At 39.2% G+C, this 19,261-nt stretch overlaps 1 protein-coding gene across 1 annotated transcript in view; it reads left to right on the top strand.

The window, feature by feature from the left end:
* The window catches only part of lmf1 (lipase maturation factor 1), a 36,653-nt gene that overhangs the window by 10,584 nt on the left and 6,808 nt on the right, over positions 1 to 19,261 (top strand). The window lies entirely within an intron of this gene.

Raw genomic sequence — 19,261 nt, 5'->3', positions numbered from 1 at the left:
TTTATTCTACACTTTTACACTGCCAGTTTAGCTTCATGTTAAATATTTAACATTAAGGTTCTTGAGTAAATAGAATTGTATAAGTAGCATAGTTTGTTGTAGTATACCAACATTTGGTATAGACTGTTTCAGCGGCAACAACAAACAAACATTATGTGGCCCAAATGTAACTTCCGGTAGACCCCCGCAAAGAATCTATAACTGTTGAGTAGTTTGTGTCACGAATTGTGGTGTGAAGAACCCAAATGCAGGCAGGCAGTAAGGGGTTAACAAGAAATATTTATTTTTACACAAAACACGCAAAACAAAAACCCACAGTGGGGAACAAAACACGATAATAAATGGAGGAACTAAACAGGCACATAAACTCACTAACCTAAAATACAAAGACTAAGGACCACACTGGAAAAACTACAATAAACTAACAGACACTAAACTCACGGAACAGGAACACACAGCACTAGGCACGGAATCAAGACGAACAGGCATGAATACAATACACGGTACAATCCACAATCACACGACAAAGAAACAAGAGGGTATATATAGGGAAGACAGACAAAGGATAACGACACAGGGCAGGTGTGGGTAATAAAACACTCAGGGAAAGATAACGAGGAAACGAGATGGCGGGAACAGAGACGAGACACTGGAGAGAACGTATATTATTGTCAAAAGGACAATAATATGTTTCTCTCCACACATAACCAAAGATTTGGCATGGCTCTGCTACAGGATCAAGAAAAACATGACTAAATGAAGCAGAGCCATGACAGTTTGAGAGTACGTTTACACAATAAAAAACGGAAACGTTTTTCCTTCGCGTTTTTGAAATGTTTCACGTATACACGACAGCGTTATCAAAACTATCTGCATTTACATCCGGGAAAACGAAAAATGATGTATTATGCATGCCAGGCCATTGGATGGCGCTGCTGAGCTATAAAGAAACCCTACGTGCTTGCGCGCATCCGCTTACATTGTTTCAATCTAAAAGCGCTTTTAACACACGTGTATGTGTGTTTATAGTAGTGCGCATATAAATACTATGTCTCCGCTGGTCGTAGTGGTGCAGTAAATCTACCTTTTGCTGGAGAAATGATAGTAAGTAATTCACACGGCACAAACATGCAGCATGGAGGCCGCCAGTATTTAGGGAATACTCGCGCATGCCTACAGACTGAACGCATCGTTTTTGGAAAACGCCACCTTCAGAGTTTACACGAAACGATAATGCTGTCGTTTTCAAAAACTTGCACTTTGAGACGTTTTTAAATGTTTGCTTTTTTCAGTTCCCCAAAATGCAGTTTTTGTGTAAATGAACAGCCAAAACGCATAAAAAATTCAGTTTTTAGTTGAAAACGATCTTGTGTAAACGGCATCTTAATTTAATTTAATACAATTAATATACTATAATAGCATAAAATAATATAATCTTATAATAATATAATATACAATAATAATGCAATTAATATTAATATAAATTGTTAGATTATAACTAAACACAGACAGGAAGTTAACTTCGGGACAGCCAATGTGTGTCTGAAGAAATCGTCTATAGAGAGACCCGAGTGTTGGTTTATAGTTGTATGCTTTTCATGGTTTTAGAATATTAAACCACACTGGGCATTACATTTTTTGTTTTTATATTAAATATTGTTATATAGAACTGAATGCAAAATATATCTACAAAGGGTTTTGAAATGAATATGATATAAAATCATAAATGTATTTATTATTCATCTCCTTTCATTTGAGCAAAATTTTAGTTTAAGTAAAACATTTAGTTTTAGAAGGAACATAAATATAACATAAATATTATAAGCTGTGTAGTCAGGTGGTTTCAATTGACGTCTTAGGTCCATAAGGTCCAGCTTCTTATGAGTCAGTATTGTGTATCGGGATTGAACCATGAAGAAAAAAACACTAAGAACTTTCCAAACAACAATGAAAAAAGTGTGAAATGCACAAGGCAGTGGATTGTGGCCTTGTTCTAAATCTACCTAAAGCAGGCCACCCTCAAAAACCCAGTGCAAGATAGCAGCTGGTGGAGGAGGCCACCAACAGACCAGTGTCAACTTTGACCGAGTTTCATGCTTCAGCGACTGAGATTGGAGGGACTGCATACAACAACTGTTGTGCTGGTGCTTCACCAGTTGCAGTTTTATTGAAGAGTGGTAAAGAAACCCCATTGTTAAAAACATGTCATGTGGCAACTAGGAAACTAGTTTGCCAGAAGGCATGTGGGAGACTCTGAAGGCAGCTGAAAAGTTCATGTCATCTCATGAGGCCACAATTCAGCTTTTGGCCATTAGATTAGACTGCATGTTTGGCACAAGCCGAATGCTGGGTATCATCAACAACACACTATAAATCACATGGTCACATACATGGTGGTCACATACGTGCTTCTCTGCAGCAGGTCCTGGATAGCCTGTGAGGGTAAAAACAAAGTAAAGTTCAAGGAAATTTTGTTGGAAAACCTGATGTAGAAGATGTTTTCCAGAAAGATAATCACTCCAAACACATAGCAAGCATTAGACGGGAATGGCTGAAAAAGTGTGTTAATATCCTGTAGTGGCCAAGTCAGAGTCCAGCTTAAAGTACACCTGAGATTTATTGGTGGACTTGACAAAAGCTGTCCACTCACAATCCCAGTGTCGCCTGACTAAGCTTGTGCAGAATAGGGAAAATTGCAGTTGCATATGTACAAAGGTGATCAAGACAGACTTAAGGCTGTAAAGAGGTGCCAAATATGCACCATATAATCAAATGCAAGCATCTTATTGGACTTGATGAGTCGATGAAATCACCAATGTCCATTTCCACAAGCAGAGTAACAAGGGTTAGTCTGTACCCACCTCATTTGGGCTCAAGGCTAAGGTCATTTTCCTCAGGGGAGTTTCCCACTGTTTTTCATTTTTAGCTGACTTTTGCTGTTATCATCATTGGCTTGGTGTCCATAAGTAGATAAAACTAACCACTTAATGAAGGAAGACTTCCTGGACTTTACTTTCTAGACCAGGGCTATTCAATTAGTTTGTCATTGTCACGATTGAGGTGCAGAGAACCCAGATGCAGGCAGGCGGTGGGTAAGGGGTTAACAAAAATACTTTATTTTACAAAACAAAAAGACAAAGCAAACACCCACGATGGGGATATAAACAAGAAAACAAGATAACAGGAAGCAGACAAGACGTAGACTAACTAAGACTAAACTAAAATAAACAACACTGGACAAAAGCTAAACTAAAGACTTACTAAACTCAACTTGACAGGGGTTTTCACAGACAACAGGAACACAGCACACATGGCAGACGAAAGGCACTCGACGAAACCATACACAACGCAATACTGAACAGAGTACAATCCAACAGCACAAGACAAAGAAACATGATGGTATAAATAGGGAGATACAAACTAGGGATAACGACATGGGGCAGGTGTGGGTAATTAAACACTCAGGGAAAGATAACGAGGAAACGAGATGGCGGGAACAGAGACGAGACACTGGAGAGAACGCATATTATTGTCAAAGGACAACAATATGTTTCTCTCCACACATAACCAAAGGCTTTGCCATGGCTCTGCTACAGGACCAAGAAAGACATGACTAAATGAAGCAGAGCCATGACAGTCATGGAGGCCTGTTCATGAAAAGCGTCCCAAATGAGGGGCCGGGGAGATATGACTTGCAATATGAGGGATGACACAACAACAATAGGGAATCTGCTTTATTTTTCCTAAATTCCGTTTTTTCTGTTTTAATTTTTCTGGATTCTGTGTTTTCTTTTTCTTTTTTATATAATAGTAATATATTTGCCCACATGAAAAAATACTTCAATGCACTACAGTATTCACTTATAAACTATATAAAAAAACCTGCAGTAGATACATTGAACCATACAGGGAAAAATAAAAATAGAAATAAAAAATATTTTGTTTTTAAGTCTACTTAAATGCAATTAATATATTTTTTACAATACGTTCTGTTTTTTTAATCATTTTACTAGCACATTTACTTTAGTTTACTAGAGGGATGGTGTGGTAAAATGTGGGTGTGTTATAACTTGTTCAAGTTAACCGGAATTTTATTTTGAAGGGTCGCCGCAAAGTATGTTTGACAGTTGCTTTTCTCACATGAAACAGAAATAGTTCATGTGCACGCATTCTCTGAAAGCTCCACAAGCACACGCAAAACAATTGCAGATTACATATTTAAACACCGTCTGAATATTTCTAAAGTTATTCATGCACAATTTGAATTTTGTTAGCTGTTCGGTGCTACTTTCTGGTTAAGAAATAATACATTTGCCAGATTCTGTGCCATTCCGCGATATACTGCAAAATCTGTTTTATGCCTGGATTCCGCGATTCAATCATAGGGCCCTAAATATGGGAGCCAGTATGTTGTATTTTTAGTTTTTTGCCCCATAAGACACCCAATATTTTTCCTATATTTTTGCCTCATAAGACACCCAATGTTTTTTCCTACATTTAAACATGCTGATGTTGTATTTTAAACTGCACAACAACAACATCGGTGCATTGTAAGACGCCCAAGCAGGCTTTTCTACATTAAATCATGTTCAATTGTTGTATTTTGAAACTGCATAACAAAAAAAGGGAAATTCACTGAAACAACATTATCCTACACAGGCGCTGTTCTCCGACGAGCTATTCTCCGCCCTTGCCTCTGTACTTTTGAAAGGGTGGTCCTATTCGTGCTAGCAAAATGTCCGAAATTAAACTAATAAAAGTTCTTATCCGTCATCGTCCTGTTCACCGTTTCTCACAGGAGAGACTGCTTGCGAGTCGCGCCACTCGCCTAAAGTCACGTGACTCCTGCTCTGTGCTGCTGCAAGTTGTGCTGAATGGAACAGACACGCATCACTTCATAACTGTAGGGTCCGTTCCCGACTGAACTAAATTTATTCTAGAGATTCTTTTTCACACTATGCTGCTTGAGGGGCTGGAACAAATTACACCGAGGGTTGGGTTCGGCCTGCGGGCCGCCAATTGAATAGCCCGGCTCTAGATCAATCCTGGAATTAATATCCCAAATTAACTCTTTCCTTGCCATAATTTTTTAATAGTTGCTTTCATGGTTAGTCATTTCTTCTATAAATATACGAACATAAAATACTGTATATCTGTCATGGTTTCCCTCTGTCTCTCCCCGTTTTTCCCTCTTGGTACTGGTACTCCACGGATCTCCCACATCCGAGCTCCCCCTGCTGGACCAGCTATTGCAAGAATTTGATCCGCTCTACCTGAAAGGGGACCTGATGGACTTTTTCCAAGTCGTCAGAGCCTGCTTCCAAGCCGCCAGAGCCTGCTTCCAAGCCGCCAGAGCCTGCTTCCAAGGCCCCAGAGCCTGCTTCCAAGCCGCCAGAGCCTGCTTCCACCCGCCATGCAGGTGTTTAAGCTAAAGACTTAAGCCAAGTTCACATTACACAACTTTAAACGTCGGCCGATCGCTGAGCTGTTCAGACTTCATGACTTGCTCTTTGTGAAGTCTGGAGTCTTTAATTTGTTCACACTACATGACACTACGTAAATGATCTGCAACATGAGGAGACACAATACACGACCTGTGAACAATTCTGTCACCCAGCGACTCAATGCGGTCTCCAAACCACGTTTTGTCATGGAAAAACGCGACACGGGAATTGTTTATGTGAAAATGGACGTCGGAAAGAAATTTGCGCTTCAAGCTGTTTGGTTGATGATCTGCTCAGAAAAACCTAGGGTTTTTGGTGAAAGGATGGGTGAAAGAATGGATCAGCATACAGGGGCAGTTCCGGTGACCTCAACCCATGGCTTGCTGTCATTGGCTGTGGCTCGTTGCATCACTTGACATCACATGATGTCGAGTCGGATGACAGCTCCAGATATTTATCATGCTAGATATTTGGTGTCTGCGAGGCATCAGCGACGCGTCAGGGAGCCTCTGATGAGTCGTTTACTTGTACACACATAATGATTGGCGAGCGCTGATCGCACGCTAATCGCATGCTGTTTTGCCCCCGATCACAGCCCGACCTGTCGGTTAGCTCATCGACTTGCAAATCTGGCTTAAATCGGGTTTAAAATCATGTAATGTGAACTTGACATTATTGGCGGGCTGGCCATTGTCCGGCTCTGGAGAGCGGATCTCGTTGTTTCGCTGTGTGGCGTGTACTGGATGCGTCGTCCCGATGGCTCCGTTCTGTTGTTCTGAGCCCCATGGTTTCTTCTAGCCTTTCGGCCCTTCATCGACGTGATTTTCCTCTCCGGTTTAAACTAAGACCTATCTATGGTGGCGTCTCACTGGCAAATTTGCCTTTACTGAACAAAGCTCTGAAGTCCCGCAGCCTTCTACCTCCTCCAATAATGGCTCTAATCAACGCACGCTCCCTAGTCATTGAAACATTTATACTCAAAGACTTCATGACCAGGCATTAGCTGAAACTCATGTTTATAACGGAAACCTGGGCAAAGGTAGGAGACATAAGTCGTTTCTCCGACCTAGTTCTTGCTGACTGTTCTTTCTACAACTCCCCGCGGCCGAGTGGCAGAGGTGGTGGAATAGCAGTTGTAATGAAGAAAACATTTAGCTCTCGGTGTCGACTGCTGTCGACCCCACTGTTCAAGAGCTTTGAACTCCAACTCATACAACTGGACTAGTCGGGGCCTGTTGCGTTAGCTATGCTTTATTGCCCACCATGCTCAACAAATGAATTTATTAATGAATTATCTGAATTCGTGGGGGATTTAATCACCAAATTCGATCCTATTTTACTACTGGGGGATTTTAATATTCACGTTTGTTGTCCTTTTAACTCAACTCAACTTTATTTATATAGCGCTTTTTACAATTTTCATTGTTACAAAGCAGCTGTACATAAGACATATTGACTATAAGCAAACAAATTAAAGTTGTACCTGCAAAAACAAGAAAAAGGTGAAAACAAAGAAGACAGACATACCCACATACAAAACACTCCACACACACAATATGCACACATACTAACACAGGCACACACAGATGCGCACGCACACACACACACACACACACAAAGACACGCACGCACCACGCACGCACACGCACACGCACACACACACACACAACACACACACAGCTTTGGTTGACTATCCCCGTGGGGACAGTCCATAGGCGTAATGTTTTTATACTGTACAAACTGTATATTCTATCCCCTATCCCTAAACCTAAAGATCATAGAACACTTTTTGCATTTTTAGATTTGTAAAAAATATTGTTCTGTACAATTTATAAGCTTTTTTGCCCTGGGGACCTCAATTTTGGTCCCCACGGTGACACGAGTCCCCATGTGTTGGTGTGTATTCAGGTTTAGGTCCCCACCGGGATATACAAACATGAACACACACACACACACACACACACACACACACTGTAAACACTGGTTGCAACTATCCCCGTGCGAGGAACCAAAACTCTAATCGAGAAAAAAAACTCAGGAGAACCCAGGCCCAACCAGGGGATTCCAGTTCCCCTCTGGCAAAAGCTGCTGCCTCTGCACAAGCTCCAGAGAACTTGCACAACAAGGCTAAATAAAATAAATAAACTTAATAATAAATAAATTATAGTTTAAGATTATCATTAATAATCTAATAGCATTTGAAATTTTGTGGTGAAGACGTGTCTGTCCTTCTTTATCCAGCTCTATCATCTCAGCTCTTGTCAGGTCGCCACTTCCCATTCTCCGCTCTACCATCAGGTCAGGCCATGAACTGCATCCTGCTCGCTGTGGTAACCTTGGAACAATGAGACAAGACTGGCTGAGAGTAGAGTACTGTTCTGACTCTTTGATGCAACAAGTACATCAGTTGTGTTTTTGGTTCCGGTTGATCTAACTAATGCAGCCTAAACCCTCAGAAGATTTATATTATGGAAGAGTAGTGTATGCAAGATTAAAAAGATGCGTCTTTAGTCTAGATTTAAACTGACAGAGTGTGTCTGCCTCCCGGACAGTGCAGGGAAGACTATTCCAAAGTTTAGGCGCTAGATAGGAAAAGGATCTACCACCTGCACTTGATTTTGAAATTCTAGGTATTACCAACTGACAGGACGCCTGAGAGCGTAATGCACGTGAAGGACTGTAATACAAAAGGAGTTTACTCAAGTACTGAGAAGCTAAACCATGTAGGGCTTTATAGGTAATAAGCAAGATTTTAAAGTTAACGTGATGCTTTATAGGTAACCAGTGCAAGGTTGACAGAACCGGGCTAATATGTTCATACTTTTTTGTACGTGTAAGAACTCGAGCTGCCGCGTTTTGGAGCAGTTGGAGTTTTTGTAATAAGCCTGCAGGGCAACCACCTAACAGTGCATTACAGTAATCTAGTCTCGATGTCATGAATGCATGAATTAACTTCTCTGCATCTGACAATGACAGCATATGACGTAGTTTAGATATATTCTTAAGATGGAAAAACGCAATTTTACAGGTGTTGGCGACGTGGCTCTCAAATGACAGATTACTATCGAATAGAACGCCAAGATTCTTTGCTGACGACGAGGGTTTTATGGAACATCCATCAATAGTTAAGCAGTATTCTTGGTTGTTACTTATAGCAGTTTTCGGTCCAATAAGTAACACTTCTGTTTTGTCCGAGTTCAGTAAAAAAAAGTTGTTACTCATCCAGTTTTTTATATCGACTATGCATTCCATTATTCGATGGAACTGCTGTGTTTCATGAGGCTTCGAGGAAATATAAAGTTGAGTATCATCAGCATAACAGTGAAAGCTAACTCTGTGTCGCTTTATTATATCTCCTAGATGTAGCATGTATAATGCGAAGAGCAGAGGCCCTAAGACTGAGCCCTGTGGTACACCGTACTGGACTTGCGATTTGCGTGACACCTCATTGTTTATTGCTACAAATTGAAAACGGTCGGATAAATAAGATTTAAACCATTTCAAAGCTATTCCTTTAATGCCGACGTAATTTTTGAGTCTATGTAGGAGTGTGCTGTGATCAATGGTATCGAATGCAGCACTAAGGTCTAGCAACACCAATAACGAGATACAACCTCGGTCAGACGCCAATAGCAGATCATTTGTAACTCTGATCAGAGCAGTCTCTGTACTGTGACATGCAAGTTAACCAGCTATCAAAATCATTTCTTCATATTGTTGACTCTTTTAATTTGGTACAATGGACTAAACACCCCACACATCGGGGGAATATTTTGGATTTAGTACTGTCATTTGGTTTACTGATTACTGATGTTACTGTTATTGAATCTCTTATCTCTGATCATTTTCCTGTTACATTTACTATGTCATTACTCCAGCTTTCTCTGGGGAAAACTCCTGATACCAAACTAACACGTTTTTACTCATCTCAATTCTGTGATGATTTTACCTCACTTTTTAAGGAAGTCTGTACTCCCTTATTATTTGAGTCTACACTTCCTGACTTAGATGTTGAGAAGCATTTTAATTTATTAAGTACTACATGGTTAGACATTTTAAATAGAACTGCACCTCTAATGCACTACAAGCAAAAACTGAAGCCTGAACCCTGGTTTAACCAAAATATGACAAACTTGCAGAAAAGCGGAAAGAAAATGAAAAAAAGACAAATTACAAATTTCTTATGAACTTTTTATGGATGCCCTGTCTACCTTCCAAAGAGCTGTCAGGAAAGCTAAGGCAATATATTTCATAAATTTGATAGAGAAGCACCATTATACCCCGAAAACATTGTTCTCTGTTTTAAACTCAGTATTACATCCTCCTGTGAATTCTATCTCAAACCCGTTTGCTACACTTTGTGAAGACTTTTACATTTTTCTTCTGATAAAATTACCAATTTAAGGGATTCGTTACATACTAACAGGATTGAACAGATGAATGTTCCTGCATCTTTGATATGGTGTCCTCACAATCTGTAAGGGAAACTCAAGTCTCATATCTTCTTTGTGTGTAAATTATATTATTCATCCCCTATTTTAAAACAAATAGTAGACATTGTGGGTCCAGGATTGGTTTCTTTTATAAGCAAAAGTTTGCAAACTGATCATCACTTGATGCTACTATTCTAGCAAACTACCGCCCTATCTCCATTCTCCACCTTATCTTTCATCTCGAAGGTGATAGAAAAGATAGTGCTTTCACAACTATAGTCTTTCCTTACCAAAAACCAGCTATTTGATGAATTCCACAATCTGGGTTGAAGTTGCGTCATAGTACTGAAACTGCCCTTCTTAGAGTAGGCTACTCAATGATTTTTTAATCGCCACAGATTCTGGTAACTCGGTTATTTTAGTATTGGTAGACTTATCCTCTGCTTTTGACACAATTGACCACACGATTCTTTTGGACAGACTTGCATCTTATGCTGGCCTAGGAGGTACTATGTTAAAGTTAAGTCTTTCCTTATTAACAGAACATTTTCTGTAAAAATTGGTAATATTTCATCCACTTTGGCCTATGGAGTGCCTCAGGGATCAGTATTATCTCCAGCCTTGTTTTCTTTATACATGATCTCTTTGGGTTCCATTTTTAGGAAATACGCGGTGTCGTTTCATTGCTACGCAGACGACACAGAAATATATCTACCGGTTGCCCGAAAAAAACAAACTGCTTTACATTCTTTGTTTGAGTGTTCAGAAGAGGTCAAACCTTGGCTATCAAAAATTTTCTCTGCTTTAATACAAACAAAACAGAGGTTATTATTTTTTACCCCACAGTAACTCTTGGAAGAAATTCTGCTCACCTTGGTGACCTTCAACCTTTTGTTTCCTCTCATGTGAGAAGCTTAGGGGTGGTGTTCGATAACTCCCTAAATTTTGACAAACATATCAGTTCTGTAATTGGAACCATTTTTTCCCCCAACTTTGATTATTAGCTAAAATTAAGCCATATCTATCTGAAAAAATCTCTGGAAATGACCATCCATGCATTCATCAATACGAGACTAGATTATTGCAATTCACTTTATGATGGTATTTCAAAATCTTTACTCTCCCGTCTACAAATGGTTCAATATGCTGCAGCGCGATTTTTGAAAGGTTGCAAAAAATTCTCTTATGTGACTCCTCTTCTAAGAGACCTTCACTGGTTACCAATTGAATCTAGAATTGAATTTAAAATCCTTTTATTTGTGTGTAAATCCATAAATCACCAAGCTCCCAATTGTTTGTCAACTTTACTCCTCCCTTATTGCCCCTCTTGTAGTTTAAGATCCGAAGACCATCTCTTACTCAAAGTCCCCAGAACACGGTTAAAGGGCTGAGGTGATCGAGCGTTTCCGGTGGCTGGCCCCATTCTATGGAATAACCTCCCATACTACATTAGAACCAAATCTTAAAACATATTTTTTTAATAGGGCTTTTAATTTTATTTGCCTCTGTTGTTTTGAGTATGCTTATGCATTGTAATATATTAATGTCCTTTCTTTTTTATTATTGTTTTTCCTCTTTCTAAATTTCTTTTATTATTTTGATGTACAGCACTTGTTCAGCTTTACTGCTTTTTTAAAATGTGCTATAGAAATAAACTGAACTGAATTGAATTGAACTGAGCTGAATGTTGGCAGGTTTCGAACAAAACATGAACAAAAAAGAACTTTGTGTTTTTGTCTAAGACTTTGTCCAGATCGAATTTAGAATGATGATAAAAACTAATTTTTTTGGATCTGTAAATGCTGTATTATTTCAGAAGATGTATAACAGCACCCCCTACTGTACAACAGAAAAATATGAAAAGCTGAAATAACTTGGCAAATATTGTCGTAAAAGTAAAAAAATCGTAAAATCGTAAAATTTGCAGAACCGTTGACGGAAAATCTTGTCAATGCTAGAAAAAGAGTTAAAAGAGTACTTTACACTCTTAAAAATAAAGGTGTTTCACGATGCCATAGAACAAACCTTTTTTGTTTGAATGGTTCCTGTAACAAAGTTCAATAGAAGGGAAGGAAGGAGGCGGGAACCGGCGAACATTTAACAAACTTTAATACAAAATAAACAAACAATAATTCAGCAAATAAAAGGCTGGCCGGCAGCCACCTCACGGTCGACTGCCGGCCACACGAACATAAACAAACTTAACTTCCGGGCCCGGTCCTCTCTCTCGATGGTCCGGTCGCTCGTCCTCTTATGCTCCCGAGCTCCCCCGTGAGGCATGCGGGGACCGGCGGTCGCACAGCTGACACTCGTTGCCACTTACGCCGCCGGCCCCGCCTTACTCGCCCCACGGCTCTCGCCCCGCCTTCCTCGCTACAGTTCCATAAAGAACCTTTCTGTTTCACAAAGGGTTCTTTGTGGCGAAAGGTTCTTAAGATTATAAAAGGGTAAGAAAGAGATGGTTCTTTAAAGAACCTTTGACTGCATTGTTCTTTGTAGAACATAAAAATGGTTATCCTATGGCATTGCTGTGAAGAACCTTTTAAGCACCTTTATTTTTAAGAGTGTAGCTCAGTGTTTCTCAACCAGGGTGCGTCACTAAGCAAAGAGTGCCTCAAAATGACTTAAAATGGTTTTAAAGGGGTCATATGGCGCGAACACGTGTTTTTCTGTGTCTTTGGTGTGTTATAAGTTGCCCATGCATGTATTAGACATGTAAAATTGCAAAAATTAAAGTGTCAGAACAAAAGATGCATTTTATCTAAAAGCGAATGCTCACACAGACCTGCCTGAAATGCGTCGTGTAACCACACCCCCACAAATCTACGTCAGTTCGTGGTATAATTTGACCAAGACCGCCCAAATGTATACGCAAGTAAGGTGGGCGTACCTGTCAGTGCAATTGCTTTGGAACCTGATGTTCCAAATATGGTAAGAGGCATTACATTTCCATCACACGCTTGCAGTATTCGCCCAATCACTACGTACTGGTTAACTGGCCAATCATAGCACACCTCACTTTTCAGAGCGATGAGCTTTGTTAAAAATCTGCGCGTTTCAGAGAGGCGGAGATACAAACAAGCACGGTACGTGGAAAATACAGCTTTTTTGAACCATAAATTGTGTATACACATTGCATTACATCTAAAACAAACGATAATATTCATTTTAGCCGTGTCATATGACTCCTTTAAAGAAAAAGAAAAAATAATCATTAAAATATCTCAAATTAAACCCAAAACATATTCAGTTATACAATGCTGGAACATACATTCTTATTTTTCTGATGTTTGATTGCATAAAATATGTGATAATTTCTATGATAAAATACCACCAAATCTGTGCCCCCCTGGATCCATCTTGGGGTCCCCAGTGGTTCTCCCAGTTTGAGACAATTTGACAATGTGGGGCCTCAAGGCAAAAAGGGTTGAGATGCACTGCTGTAGCTGGCACAGTAAAGTGTGTTGATGCACAATGTGTTGAGCAAAGATGAAAAGTTTGGGCTATTGATTAGAACTATTGTATAAAAACAATATAATCAGTTGTGTTGTTGTGCTGAATACCAGCACAGCTGTGATTCGGCCATTGGCACAAAGTCGCAAGCTGACTACAACTGAACGCTTTCTCATGTGATGTAACTTTAACTAATAAATAGGGTCTTTATCACCATGTGACTGGAACAGATGTAGTTCATTACAGTGACTTCCATATGACATCACCGTAGAATGATGCCATGTTAGGTCATGAGGACAGTCCTCATGAAGCAATCTCAGGTTAGAAGGTTAGCACATTAAACAAGTTCGGTCATTATTTACTCACGCTCTTACGTCCCAGTCCCAACTACACAAAATAAGATAATGGGGATTTTGAAGAATCTCAGTTTTTTTCCATAAACTGAAAGAACTATAATAGTCCATCCATATGACTTGTGATATATTCGTTTTTATACAGTAGGTAATTGTAAATTATTCATAATCTTGCTCTCACCCTACTCTCAAATCTTACCTGAGCATACAGATACTCAAACTTAACATATTGTGGCCAATTAGGAAACGGGGCAGAGTCAAAGGTGGAGTTTAGCTTAGTCACATAAGCTTTTGGTTTAAGCATCGCTGTGGCTGGATTTACACACTTTATGAGTCAGAGGACATTTTTAATGGTTAAAAATGACAACATTTAAACTACAAGACACAAAGGATAGCGTCCCAAACAAACTCAGTTTCAAAACTTTTTTGCGCATAACCGTGCTAGTCGTAACATTTGCATGCATCCTGCTAGCAACTCAATCACAAAATGTCTGTAAATTAGGTTTCATTTGCAGGAGAAGGTATGTAACATTTACACCAGAGTTGTGTTATGGGTGGATTTTTGGGCACTTTTGCTGTTGAACTGATAGTGGGAATGCAGTAGGCTATATTGAAAAAGATGCTGTTGATGTCGTATGGGATTCAAAATATCTTATCTTGTTTTCCACTGAAGATAAAAGGTCACACACTCCCTCTGGATTAGCTTGAAGTGCATGTTTTAAGGGCACAGTGGTCAGTCCTCTTGCGAGATATAAACCTGCAACCTTTTCGCTTACCAAATCCTTAACCACTAGGCCAAACCACCCACATCAATGCTTTTGATGTGGCGTCAACATGCACTTGAGCAGTTGTACGATAGGCAGGATTAGGAAGAGCCGCACAGTCCTGACAAGTGGTTTCTTTGTTCATGTTGAAGAATTCGCTTTTTGTTTGGCGTCTGTGAAGCTTCGTTAGCTTTTTGAGTTTGATTACGCTGAGGGCAAAGGCAGAGGTTTTGGAAGAGGTTCTGGTACTCTATTTACTATCCCCTCTCCATGGAAAAATGAAAACAGAACATGTATCATTTCCAGATTGAAGGAATCATTACAACGGTTTGAAAATGATTTTTTTCGCTTGGTCCTCTTTTCCCAAAACACACCGAAAAACACCGCATGGCCACAGATCAGAACCCCGTGAATCAATGGAGACAGAAGAAAAGGCCGAACTATGTGTATGTGTGTGTTAAAGTCAATCCAAGCAGAAAAACCCCTATCAGTGTCCCTCATGTGATCTGGATTATTCCATTACTAGACATCTATTATGCTGCCAATTCACTGATTGACTGGAAAAAACTATTGTTTAAATGCCATTACACAGAATTTCATCAGAATGTTTGTGGATATAATTTTTTACCTTGCAATGTTTGCAAATATACTGTAGTTAGATACATATGTACATATCTATTTGTTTATTTATATTGACATTTAATTATTTATTGTTTCTGTGGGATGCTATACCAAAGTTTGTTTACGAGAGTCGGGCCACTTGGCGGCCATGTTTGGAACGACTTCAAGCAGCTATTTCAGTTATAGCAAAACCACAGTCCTATCTTGCTAATATCTATTATCTTTGGCTATACGCATGTTGTCGGTCACATTGGAACATCCTGCAGTCTGTTACTGCGGGGACATTTCCACGCCTCTAAACATGACGTGGAACAAAGCAAAACATGATTGGTTGCTTTACCTGTCAGTCATATGGCCTCTTGGGCGGGCCTTGGCCAAAGAAAGCGGCCAAAGTTCCCACGCCTTCAGTATAAAGGTCTGGCTACGCGAGACTATACAAAGCTAAAACAGCCAATATCACAAATGTGCTTATATTTGGTGTGTGACCTTTAAATATTACAATTACATATTAAATATAGTCACTGCCCTAGTAAAACCTCAGGGCACGTATTCAAGAAAAATCTTAGAAATGCGGGCGTTTCCCCTTAAAATGATGAAAAATATCCTTGTAAAGAAAAAAGTAATTCATAAAGTGTCTAACCCTTAAAAGAGCTCTTAAGGTCCAAAATTTTGGGGGTAGCGTGGAGGACTTTTAAGAGACTTAAGAGTTTCTTTAGCAGCAGAGAAAATGGACAAAACACGAAAAGTGAGAAGAAATGTGTTGCGATTCATGACAATTTCCATATTACTTTTAAGGTTTATCTATCCTATTAGAGACACGCTAAAATCTCCAAGACAGCGTAGAAATACCTTAGCGGCAGAATTAGAAGAAATCACTACATTAACTGCAACTGGAGAAATGCTATGCAGCAGAGATGATTTGGTTATGTCACAACCTTCTATAGTGATCACACAAACAATTGCAGCACTTACAGAAACGTATTGTGTCACTTCATTTTCTATCAAATACGTTGACAATTAACAGCATGGAAAAAATAAAGAATATATATATATATATATATACAGTATATACAGTATATATAGTGTGTGCAGACATTAATGGTTGTGTGTTGAGTTATTTTGAGGGGACAGCAAATTTACACTGTTATACACGCTATACACTCACTACTTTATATTGTAGCAAAGTGTCATTTCTTCAGTGTTGTCACATGAAAACATATAATAAAATATTTGCTCACTTCTGTGAGATACTGTATATGTTACACCGTGTCAACACCAGACCCTACAAAACGTAACAACAAATTAGAAAACTATTCCATGATATTTCGAGTTTTTGTCCACACCAGCCGTGAAAGCAATACTTAACAAGCTACAATGGAATCTATATTAGAAACTGTATTTTTTTTAATCTGTCACGTCACGTCTGGTGTGGACGAAGTGTAACACGCATTTGTGTGGCCCTCAGCACTGGTCCTCGTTCAGCAGTTTGTGGTGGTGTCTCGGCTTAAAAAATAACGAGCCCTAAAATGCTAATGTCTCGAACATACACCGGAATTTAACAGTTGACTTGAGTTAACAGTGTATGGAACTAATTTGCACTAGGGTTTTAGGGCTAGAACTGAACAGTGTAATAAGCCTGAGGATTTATGTCCATACAAAACCAGGCTGTTCCCTAATTACAACAGATCTGCTTTTTCAATCATAACGTTTCACATAAACCCACTAAGTTGTGGGCCAGTAGCCAGCATGTTGCCGAACATATGTGCAACTGTTTATTGCGTCTGTTTACTGCATCTGTTGTTTTCGGTCACATCATTGTACCATCCACAAAAGCTTTCAGATGTATAGATTCACAAGGTCATCACTCTTCTCTCTTTCTTGGGTCTCGGTTCTTTTACCGCCGCTGCTTCGACGGACTTGCTTTTCTGGCGTACAGCCCATGGCTCTTGTTTTTAATTTTTGAATGCTGTATTACAGTGACTGGGCAGAGCCCCTGGTTCTTTTCCTCCCACTTCTGTTTTTCACTTTGGCAAGCTAACAGGAAGTGATGTCGAATTATTTTGTATTAATCCCATAAGGGAGTCCCCAGTTCATTATTTTTTAGCTGCGCTGCGCTCAACTTTTTTTTTGTTCTCACAGGAGCTTTAACAGGTACAGTATAAGGCTTTGGCTGTTTGTTTTATTAGCTCAAGATTTGAATGCATGATCTAACAGATATCTTGGAAGTGAAATAGTAATTCAAGGACTAAATGAATAGCCATTTAGGAGTCAGTGTTTTTAAAAGCAAATCGCAGTAGATCAGTCACAGCGTCTGTCCTTCCAGGAACCATCTTGCATAAGTACATTGCCGTTTGGCACAAATGTGAAACTAAAATATGATCTCAGTAAGTCTGAAGTGGCTGGCTCAAATAAACCGTTGATAACTTTGGATGAAATCCTCATTTCTTTCGCTAAAAGCTTAAAGCCCTTTCCTTCTAGGATGCTCATGGTAAATGGTGGAGATTTATGATATAGTTTACTAGCTGTATGTGTCCAAAAGTACCGCAATAGTAAAGGTATGCTTGAGAGGACTACAGTATGTCACAATGTCAGAATAAAAATTCTTCGGTTGAGCTTCTTGCTTTCTCTGTAAAAAGAAGGTGGATAGAGTGGGACCAAAAATATTTTTAAAAGTCACATAAAACATAAAGGCAGTTTATTTGACTAGTGTATTACAAGACTTCTGACGCCATAAAGTATCTGAGGAATAGGGCTGTCACAGTTTCAGATTTTCACTACACAGTTATTGTAGCCAAAGGAATACACTAAAATAATATCACTTTAGTGGATTCTTTTGGTCACAATAACTGTGTCGTGATATTTGCGATAAAGTCAAGGAATAAACTTTTAAGCCAAATGTTACAGACAATATAATGTGACTGTCTTAAAATGAAAGTTGCGGTGGTGTTTTTTTCCAAACTGTGACGTAAATCTGAGTAAAACGACTTGTGGAATGAGGAAAAATGTAGGGCGGGGCTTGATTTTGTTCTTTGAGAGTTGATAGGATTGTTAGAAGTCTGGCCATTGGACAGTCATTATAGTCCCACCCTTAGACCAAGACGTGTCATGCATGAGTTTTAGAGGTGGAGTTAATGTTTTCGATGAAAGTTTATGAGGGCACATGCATTAAAAAATAATAATGACCTGCACAAATAAATAATTTATAATAAACGCTGCAATATTCCATAAAATGAGAATTTTTAGTTTTGATTTCATGGTGACAAAATGATAAATTGGATTTGCGCTAAATTATTTACGATATAGTATTAACATTATATCAACAAGTACGGTTATTAATATCATGATTTTTTTAAATACTGGTGTATTGTTAGTGAGGAATAAGTAAGAAATAATTGACGATGGGCCAGAGTGTGCATTATTTTATTTTATAGAACCATTTTTGATAGGATTGATTTCTTATTATTTCTTCTTGGTTTCTTAGGAACTACTTTGTATATGTGTGTTTACTGAAAAATAATACACATCTTTCATCAGCCAATCAAGATGAAGCATTCAACAGCCCACGGTACAATTTTAATAAAACATTTTAATTAAGTAGGCCTTGCAAGACCAAGTTGACCAATCAAATACATGGCCGATGTCACCCCTAAATGACATTCTGTTATCATTTACTCACCCTCTTGACACTTCAAACCTGTATGACTTTCTTTCTTCTGCAGAACACAAAAGAAGATATTTTGAAGAATGTTGTTAACAGAAAACCGTAGGTCCCCATTGACTTGCATTGGTTTTGTGTCCTTACAATAGAAGTCAATGGGGACCAATGGTTTTGGTTACCAGAATAGCTTCTTTTGTGTCTTGCAAAAGAAAGAAAATTGTACAGGTATAAAATGACAAGAAGGTGAGTAAACAATGCCAGAATTTTCATTTTGAGGTGAACTACTCAAAGTAGAAACCAAAAAGTGAGAAGAGGTGGTTTCCTCCTAACCCTGGTATCTGAGTCCGAATCCCAAGAGTCACGGATGACTTCCTCCACAATCTCCCATGACTTCAACACTCTATGTGACGAAGGCCACCGCAGGCGCCAGTCACACACCACCCACCCTCCCGCCACACTGCTCCCATTCACCCTGCCCAAACACACTGCACGGCATCCTGGGAAGGGGTAGCCAGTAGGTGAGAGAGCTACTGTT

Source organism: Triplophysa rosa, linkage group LG18, assembly GCF_024868665.1.
Source record: "Triplophysa rosa linkage group LG18, Trosa_1v2, whole genome shotgun sequence".
Lineage (NCBI taxonomy): Eukaryota > Metazoa > Chordata > Actinopteri > Cypriniformes > Nemacheilidae > Triplophysa > Triplophysa rosa.
The sequence above is the reverse complement of the archived record's forward strand: the minus strand, read 5'-3'. Positions and strand labels throughout refer to the sequence as shown.